Genomic DNA, 9879 nt, shown 5'->3' with positions numbered 1-9879 from the left:
CCTTAACAAAACTCCCCCCCCCCCAACAGCACAGACCCGACACTGTAAGGAAGGAGATGAGGGAGGGGGGAGGGTCTAATGTCGATGATCTTCTACATCTGAAGGCCAGTGCCCCCCCCTGCCCTGGAGCCTCCCAGGGGCCACGGCAGGTCCCTCGGGGAAGGAGGGCCTGGTTGTGGCTGCCTGCGTGCGCGTCCCCTCCCTGCCTCCAGCCAGCTTCCCTCCTGGCCTGAGACCCTCAAGAGTCTCCTCTTGAGAAAAGCTCCCAGCAAGCACACCTGCCCGAGAGGCACAACCCCCCCCCCCCACAAAGTGACTCTGGTGCCCTGGGCTACAAACGTGCTGCCATTGCTTTGGCACTTGGGGGGTCAGCGTGGTAGGGAGGGGCAGCCGAGCACCCACAGAATAGCTCTCAGGCCAGCCAGAAAGGTCAGCCCAAGGGAATCTGGTGGCTCTAAAAGGAACAGGTCCTCAGAGCCCCAGCCCTCCCCCACTCCCCCCCCATGTTTGAACTGGGGCCTTGCCCGGAGACCAGTTCCCCCCACGGGGCGGTGCACCAAGGGAGCAGGCAGACCAGGCGCTTCAACCCGCACATGACAAATTCTCCCGCTGGTTACAACTACTCTGCAACTCCCACCCACCGGCAGGAGTTGCAATTTCGTGGAGGGGACGTTCAGCCTCATGTCCCAATTCCGCCCCCTTTGCCACCGAGGTGGATTCCTCCTTTGGCACAGAAGCCCCCTGCAACACAGAAGCCCCCAGGAATGTTGCTCATGACAACCGAGGCTGAGCACAGACCCCCTCAGTCCGCCTGGTCTCCAAAAGACCCGGCCCACCGTTTCTGGTGTAGATCTGTGAGGATCTCTTTGCAGTTCCTGAATGTTAGCTTCCTTCTCCAGAAGTCAAGCACAAACATATGATGGGTGGGGGGTCTTCGCAGGCCTATAATTAATTTGAGGGCAGCCGCGGGTGTCCTCAGTGCTGGCCTCCCTACCCCGCCCCCCTCCTCTTGGCTCTGTCTCCTTCTGCACTACGGGGTGGGGGGCTGGGGGGGTGCGACTGACTGCCGAGCGCTCAGCAACCATCACGTTCCTAATTGAGCGCCAGCTATTTAATGTTGTAGGTAAGATTGGTTGATCTCATTTGAATGATATTGGATGTTGTTTTAATATATATGTAGTACATTTATATTTATAATTTTATTGTTACCCACCCTGAGCCCAGCTTTGGCTGGGGAGGGCGTGATAGAAATTTAAATAATAAATAAATGAATAAAGTAAAAGATGAAGCCACCAGGACCCCACCAGCCCCCTCCAGGCAACGGGAAATGCAAAGGCTGCAACGAGTCCAGGCAACGCTTGGAGAAAAGCAGCCCCCCCCCGTACAGAAACGGAGGGGAGCCACACATCGGGCTCTCCGGGGTCGGCTCTGCCGGAAGGCTCCTCTGGAGTAGGAACCAGGCTTTGGTTCCATTTTGCAGGCACAACAGCTTTGCTGGGCTCCATCCCCAGAATGCGCCCACCTGCCCATCAAGCCTTATCAACGGTGCAGCCCTAGGCAGCCTCCGCCGCCCTCCAGCACCCCACGAGACACGTCCTCCGTTTCCTCCTGCCTTCCATTTTGCTCTTTGAAAGCCAGGCCGGCCCCTCGCATCCTTCTCCCTGCTGCACAGGGCAGATGGATTGGAAAGCAGTCGCCTTGAGGTTTGGGAGGGGGTTTCCTGCCTCCCTCTGGCTCCCAGAGCCAGGCCAGGCCGCTGGTCTCCACTCCCCATCTGATGAACACCAGCTCTTCTGCAGCCCGCCAGGCCTTCTGCACGGCTCAGCACCTTTTGGCCACTTGACCCTTCTGCATATTTTGGAACTAATTCCCTCTCGGAAGCTCCAGCAGCAAGCAGTTGCCCTGGTTAGGGGCCACGGAGGCAGCAAAGAAGGGAGAGAAGTCCTTTGTGACTCTGCTTCCCTCAAAGCAAAGTGAGATCCATTGGATGCGCCTTCCTGGAAACCCTCCACCAAGACCCTGCGAGAAGTTCTCAGAGAAATTCTTGAACGGAAGTATTATCTCTCTGAAGAAGAGTTGGTTTGTATATGCCAACTTTCTCTGCCACTTAAGGGAGAATCAAACCGGCTTATCATCACCTTCCCTTCCCCTCCCCACAACAGACACCCTGTGAGGTAGGTGGGGCTGAGAGAATGCACACCTGGCACCAGGAGCTGGGCAGGCAGCCGAGAAAAGAATGGGCAAAAACCACGGGGAATGATGTGGCCCGCAGGTGCGACTGTGGATGCCCCAATTCAGAGGCAGGCTGGTCTTCGGGGTGCCCCAGACTCTTTCGTTTGGGCTGCCGCTGGAACGTATTGGGGGTGTGTGTGTCCCATTTTGAACATCTAGATTTCGGGTATTAATAAGCACACCGCTCTGAATAGCAGCTGGTGGAGACTCTTTCCCCGGCCCAGCAGCCAGGCTCAAGCCAGAAGGTGCCGGTGAGTCCATGACGCTGCCCAACGTCTCTGTACAGCAGGCAGAAGCGTCCTCTGACCTGAATGTTAGCAGAAGGGTGGCAGCCCTGAGGCTTGCTGGGCGGCAGTGGGCTGGGCCCTCTCGATGCCCAACCGACTGGGCAGGGGGTTGTTGCAGTGAGGATAAAAGGGAGGAAAAGACCCACCTGGGCCATCCTGAGGTCCACAGTGGGTCAAAACTGCAGCAAGACTTGTCTACCTCGGATGCCCCCTGGAAGGCCAACACCGTCAACCAAGCTGTGGAACGGATCCTGAAGAGGAGCACAACTCTGGCTGCAGAAGGCCCAGGCCCAGTCAAGGCCCAAACATTACGGCTGCCACTGACCAGCCCTTCTCTGCTCCAGCTCCACCTCCAGGCACCCCTCCAGTGCCTCCTCCTCCTCCACCACCACCACCCCTGGATCGGGGGGGAGAGAGGCCCTAACCCCCACCCCATGGGAAGGGGAGCCCTGGTCTCAGATCCTTGCCATTGGCTGGGAACAAGACTGAGGGGCTGAGAGCCAACTTGCTGAGGTCTGCGGTGAGGCTTCCCAGGGCAGATGGACCCCCAGCAGCTGACCCCTACAACTGGCCCCGTCATGCTAGGTTTTCCCGCCTCTGAAGAATCTGCCTTTCTGTTCTAAAAGAAGTCCTCCGCAGCCTTGCCTAGACCAATGAGACACACCCGGCAGAGGCTGCTGGCCGACCCACCTCGTGAAAAAGAAAATGCCACAGAAATATATCGCTGGGTAGGAAGAGCCACTGGCCCCAAACTCTTGTGCGGGGGGCAGAGGCTCTTGTGCTCCAGCTGACGCACGAAGGCTGCCCGCAGCACCAAAGGGGCTGGCTTCCCTTGGAGAGGTTGGCATTCACCACCTGGCGGGCTGCCGCTCCCCCCACCCACCCCCCTCTCCACAGCGTGTGCGTGCGTGCACACACACACACACACACACACACACACTCCTGGCAGAACTCTGCCCCTGCCCACTGGGAGCTCCAACCCTCAGGCTAACCCTGAAGCCAGTATTAACCTACTTAGCGCACCCTGAGGCAACCGGCCGGCCAAGAGGAGCTCTGCTCTCGGGGAAGAGGATGATCAGGGCGCAGCAGCACTTGGGCCCCTCCTCCGGGCAGGCGAGGCGAGGCAGGGCTGCCCGGCAGGTCCAGGGGGGCCACCTGCAGACATCCTGCCTGGCGAGGGCAGAGGGAGAAGGGACGGTCTTCCTGAGAACAGGCAGTTTCCTGGCAGAGTGGCTCCTGCCCGTGTGCTGGAGGAATGCCACGGCTGCCACCTCAGAGGCCACAGGATGGTAGGTGTCGAAAACAAATGGACCACGGCAGCCTCCTCTCTCTCTCTCTCAGCCTGACCGATGCTCCTGATGGCCACTTTAGGTGCCGGGTGTCTCTCTGCTTTGTTGGCATTGACTAGTCATGGGGGGGGCAAGGCCCCCCCTTTCTCTGCTTTGCCATTTCTGTCATGCCGGGCCACCCCAGCGCGGAGTGCCATTGAACTCCTGCCAGGGTTATTGGAGGACAGTAAGACTGATCTGGCTGGTGTGGCTGAGACCCGGCTGGAAGGAAAAGACGAGGCTTCTCTGTCCCGAGTTCACTCCACCCGCCAGGTTCACTAACCATGACCCAGAGGCTGGGGAGTGCGGGGCGGGGGGTCAGCTGTGTGTTCCTGGTGGGGCTCCGGGGAAGGCCGCCTCCCACCACTTCTCTCCCTTCCATCAGGTTTCTTTTGTGCTCACAATATCTGGGTTTTCCCTTAAAACCAGTTCTTGCATGTTGGCTTGGAGGCTTCTGGCGTGCCGGCGGTGGCTCTTCTGGGCCCTGCATTCCCCCCAGAGTGGCCCCAGCCCAGCGTCCCAGAAGGGTGAGCCAGGCCAAAGCCCTGCAGGGCTCGTGGCCAGCGGGTGGCCCCCCCATCTCGAAACAGCTGCCGCTGCTGCCGCAAGCACAGCCTAAGCTGCGGGTCAGCTGCCAGGGATGGCATTCAGGGGAAAGAGGTGTGGGGGGGTTCACCCCCCTCCCTCCACGGCCAGCTTGCTCTCCTCCAGGTGCCCTGGCAGGCTTGCTGCTGCTCTCCGTGCCAGTCAGAGAGCAGGAGGGCAGAGAGGAGAACCTTTCCCGCCACTCCCGGTGCCCCAGGGCCAGCTGAGGCTCGACAGTGGTCGGGAGGGACAGGCCTGCAGGCTCAGAAACGGCCTGGTCATTGCAGAGGTCAGAGTTACATGCTTAATATGAACAGTAGTCTCCTGCGTGCGTGTGACGGAGTGGCGCGCAGCATGCACGTGGCTCTTTGGGCTGGTGGAGACGGTGAACGTGGCTGTCCACAGTGGGGACCACTCTATTAGGGGCAATGTTAGAACAGGGTTAGAGGGAATGCACTTATTCAGTTTTCTTTTAATCCTTGCATGGTTCTGCTGCACAGGGAAATTAAGTGAATGCTTTTAAAAAAAAATTTACACCTTTCTAGTTTGAATACTGCCCTGACCTGGATGGCCCAGGCTAGCCTGATCTCGTCAGATCTCAGAAGCTAAGCAGGGTCAGCCCTTGTTAGTATTTGAATGGGGGACCACCAAGGAATGCCAGGGTTGCTGTGCAGAGGAAGGCACTGGCAAACCACTTCTGTTAGTCTCTTGCCATGAAAACCCCAAAAAGGGGTTGCCATAAGTGGGCTGCGACTTGATGGCACTTTACACACTGAGTACTGGAAGTCTGATTTGCGTGCCCCTGCCATTCATGTTCACGAAAGGATAAGTATTGGGGGGCGGGTGTCAATCTTTTCATCCCTGAGCGTGAGAAAGAGAGCGATGGGAGTCCCGGTCCTCCAGAGCAGGAGAGGCTCTTGCCGTTGGGTGGCGGCGTCATGAATACCAAGCAAGCAGAAGCTACAGGGGAGTAGAGGGCGTCGCCAGGCAGCGTCTGAGCTCCCGAGCTCCCCGGGGCCTTGAGAGGACCATTCTGCTGCGTCGCTGCTCAGCGACACCCGAAGGAGCAAACGGGAGCGGAGCGCAGGGCAGAGATCTGCCAAACTTGGCGGAGGATAAGGCTGAAACGTCAAAGTGGAGCACAGCTGGTTAAAAAGGGAGTGACCGAAGGTCATGATGGGAAGTCAAGCAAGCCAGACAGTCGCCCAGCAGAAAAGGATCACGGGTGGGGTCATCGATGGTGCTATCTGCACACGCCTACTCCTGAGCGCCTCCATCGCCATTTAAAAGGAAAAGTTCCACCAGGTTTCCCATTCTCATGGCTGCAGGAAAACGGCAGGCAGGGTTTGCCAAAGACCCTTCCTTGTTCCACGTTGATATCTGACTTCTCCTAGTCCAAACGGTAAACCCTCTGCCGGCTCTTTTAAACACCCTTTCCCATTTCTCCAGCTATTACATCTCTCTTAGCAAATAATTATAAATGAAAACAAATAAACCTTTCAAATGTACAACAAATCTAATATTTAGTTTGGAAAAGCATAAAAATGAACATTTATGCAAAATAAGTCAGTTTGTACATATTATGCATAAATTATACATAATTTATTCTCAATATTTTTCCTGGAGGTTTCTTTCCTTAATGAATGACAAAGGCATTTGGAACGTCGGCCTTATCTGTTTGGGAGGTTTGTATCCCGGCCGTCAGCAAAAGCCCCCTGCCTGGGCGGCTCACAGCTCCTCCATTAAAGATTTAACCCGCAGTAACGAAACGGACAATATTCATAACAAATAAACTGACAGAAAAGCAACAACCGAGACTGAAACCCCACCCGAAACTTAACACAGCAATCCAAAAAACCCTGCTATGAAGAAAAGGACAAACAATCAAAGCTGATAAAACCACAAAATAGAAGCAGGGCCTAAAAGCTGTGTGTGTGTGTGTGCCCCCTTCGAAGGCCCTTTGGAAGAGAGTAACCTCGACAGCCGTGGGGCGGGCCCGCTAAGAGGGGGCAGCCAGGGCGTTGGAGGGAAGGCGCTCTAGAGCCTGGCTCTCCGGGATGCGGAGAGGAGCGAAGAACTTCCCAGCGTTTCTTTGTTCGTGGAGACCCAAAGTGGTGGACACTGTTCTTCTCTCCTCTGTTTTATCCTCACAACAAACCTGTGAGGTAGGTGAGGCTGAGAGTGTGCGACTGGCCCAGGGTCATCTATGGTATAATGGGGATTTGAGCCTGGGCCTCCCAGACACTAGAAGAGGAAGAGTTAGTTTTTATACCCTACTTTTCTCTACTGAAAGGAGTCTCAAAGCAGCTTCCAATCACCTCCCCCCACAAGAGGCACCTTGTGAGGTAGGTGGGACTGAGAGAGTTCTAAGAGAACTGTGACTGGCCCAAGGTCACCCAGCAGGCTGCATGTGGGGAATCTAATCTGGCTCTCCAGACAAGAGTCCGCTGCTCTTGACCACTACCCCATGCTGACTCCCTGGCAAGGGCTGCCAAGGCAAGCATTCGCTGAGGGGGGGGGCACAAGGGTGCTGAGCCACGCCCTGCGCCAGGGGTGCCTGACTGATTCCCAGAAGGCGGCCTGCAGCCTGAGCAGCCTCAAGACCCATACCCATGGCTGGACGTGAGTTAGGGGGTAGCAGCAGCCCCCTCCCAAAGGCCAGAAGCCAACCACAAAAGGTCCACGGCCACAAGCCATAGCACTGCAAACTGGAAAATTCAGGCTGCCTGGCCCTCAGCCCAGGGAAAAGCCAAGAGGACCCCTTTGGCCAGCCTCCAGAGCCAGCATGCCCCTCCAGGGCACAGAGGAAGGAGAGCCGGTGCCGTCTCCGCAGGCCAGTTCTCTAGGAAACCTTCTGGTCATGGCAGGGTCGGGAGGCCAGTGCTCAAGACCCTGAGGGACCCCCTCGACCGGCACTGAGAAAGAGTGAGGGAAGCCAGCCGGTGCTCAACCCCTCCGGGGAGCTGTCCCATACCAAGCCGGGCCCTGTGGCTGCCCTGCTGCCCGGACAGGCAGGCCGGGCTCCTCACCCCCGCCCCCCCGCCGCCAGGGGCTCTGAGAAGTGCAGCCTCCTTGGGGCAGGGAAGCAGAGGGGCTGCCCAGGAAGCACAAGATGACTGCGGGGGGGGGGTGTTGTCCAACTTTCTTTGCTGTTTGCTGAGTGAACCTTTACATAGGTTTACAAGTTTGCAGGCAGACACGATGAATAAATTATACTGCTCGTTTGCATATCCCAGTCATGAGACATTATGCAAATACCCACCTATTTGCATAATGGATTCCACTCCTCGCTTCAGTTGCTGTGTGTGTGTGGTTTTAATGAAATAAAATAAAAGCAGAAGACGGTGGAGGCAGGGTCTAGCCAGCCGCTCCCCCCATCCCTGTTTTGCAGAGGAGCACCCCCCGCCCTGGTAAATTTTGCTGTTAATTGCAAGACTCCAACTTGGATTGCCTTGAGATTCTTCATCATAAGCAACACATCTGAGCCAATTAAGAGGGAGGCCGACCAGGGCTCCCTTTTCCCAGGCTCTCCAGCATGGCTCCGAGTGGGGGGATCCTTCCCTTCATAACTGCTGGATTAAATACAGCAGAGACAAGTGCCTTTTTTGCTAGAAGAAGCCAAGCTGGAAAGGGAAATGCACCCTCCTTCCTCCCTTCTCCATGCTAAAAAAAGCTCTCATTTTCAGCGGGTGGGGGTGGGGTGGGAGGGGGCGGAAAGAAGGGCTCCGTTGATTATTCATAACCAAACAGACTGGCAGCATCTTGCCAAGGAAGAGCCAGTGGGGGGTCGCCCACCCGCCCGCCTGCCATCAGCAGCACAAGCGCTTCTGCTACAGGGGCTGCCTGGGCTTTGCTGAGTCTCTGCGGGTGCCTCCCAGCTCCCCTGTGAAAGGCAGAATTGTGCCAAGCTGCTGGCGTCTGCACCCGGTGGGAAAAGTTGACTGTAATTCTTCAGCTTTTAAAATCAATTAATCCGCGTGTTAATTAACGTCAAGTCGATGGGGGGAGGAGGAGGGAAGAGAAAGCGAAAGGGTGGGAGGGAGGGAGGGAGGGAGGGAAGAAAGGAAAAAAGCTGCAAGGGCGGATGGCAGACTAGTTGGCACCCTGCCATCCATTCAGTGGCAACGCCACAGTTCCGTGTGATAACAGCAGCGGGTCTGTCTTCCGGGGGGCCCCGTGCGTGGGCCAGACAGTGCGAAGAAGCGAAAGGAGAGCAGCCAGACTGCAGCAGCAGACGGCACACGGCAGCCGGGGCACGGGTGCCAGGATGACGGGCAAGCCCTTTCTCCACCCCCCCAGCAGACCTGGGGCTTCCCGCGGTTCCGGCGCCAACTGGACTTCTAGCATCACTCCGCTACAGCCGAGCCAACGCAACGGGAGACAAAGGCCACCATCTCCGCCATGATGCCGCTCCCAAGCCTAGCCTGGCATCAAATCAAGACAGAGAGAGGCAGGCAGCAAAAACGGGCCGTGAATCCCACAGCTGCTGCGGGGCAGCGGGGCATCTGCCATGGCAGGTGGGCAGGCGGGCGGTGCCCCTGGAGGCATTGGTTTGTTTGCCATTCGGAGTCCCTTCGAACCAGCAGCAAAAAAGAGGCGGAAAGGACAAAAACAGAAAATATCAACCCACACCACGACCAACGCCAGGAGAACAATGCCCCAGGAGGCTTCCAGAAGACCAGAGGCAGCAGGGGCAAGAGGGAGGCACCGCGACGCCCAAGCCAGGCAGAAAAGCAGCAGTTGGGGGCCAAGGCCAGAGCGAACATTTGGGCTTGCGGGTCCCCGATGGGCTTGTGCCAGGACAGCTGGGTGGCACAAGGTGTGCGGGACTTCAGACACAGGTACGTACGCGTGCCTGTGTGCTTGCTTGGGTGTCCCCCTACTCAGATTTCGTACCTGTATGTGCATGCTTGCACATGTTGGGAGACGCACGGGTGCACGTGATGGGAAGAAAATGCCTGGGTGTATACTTGCCACTTTAGACCCAGGTAGCCACAGGAGGCAAAAATCAAAAAGCCTACTCCAGCAGCAGGAGCAGATTTCTCTCCTTGCGTTGCAATCACCAGGGAGATGGACGGGGCCAACGGGAAGCGCTCTGGAAGATCCACCGTGGAGTTAAATGTGTGTGTGTGTGGGGGGGGGGGAGTTAGGTGAAATGCCCCTCTGCACCAACTGCAAGGCACAGCAAATTGGAAGGAGCTCCTTGCGACACCCGGGCATCCCGGCAGGGCCCCCGCTCCAGAGCCCCAATGGGTGGCGCTGGAGGGGTTCCGGGCTCCTCTGTGGAGAAGCGCAGCTGCTGGCTTACTCACCCTGCTGGTCGTGCTGCTGCAACTCCCGGGAGGTGTTCAGCTGGCATCAGGCGCTGAGCCAGGGGCGGCGGCTGGAGACAAAAGGAAGACACAAAAATGAAGCCCGGCTCCTCACTTGCCAGGAATTTACAAAAC

Source organism: Euleptes europaea, chromosome 17 (assembly GCF_029931775.1).
Source record: "Euleptes europaea isolate rEulEur1 chromosome 17, rEulEur1.hap1, whole genome shotgun sequence".
In the NCBI taxonomy this organism is placed as follows: Eukaryota; Metazoa; Chordata; class Lepidosauria; order Squamata; family Sphaerodactylidae; genus Euleptes; species Euleptes europaea.
Note: the sequence above shows the minus strand (reverse complement) of the source record.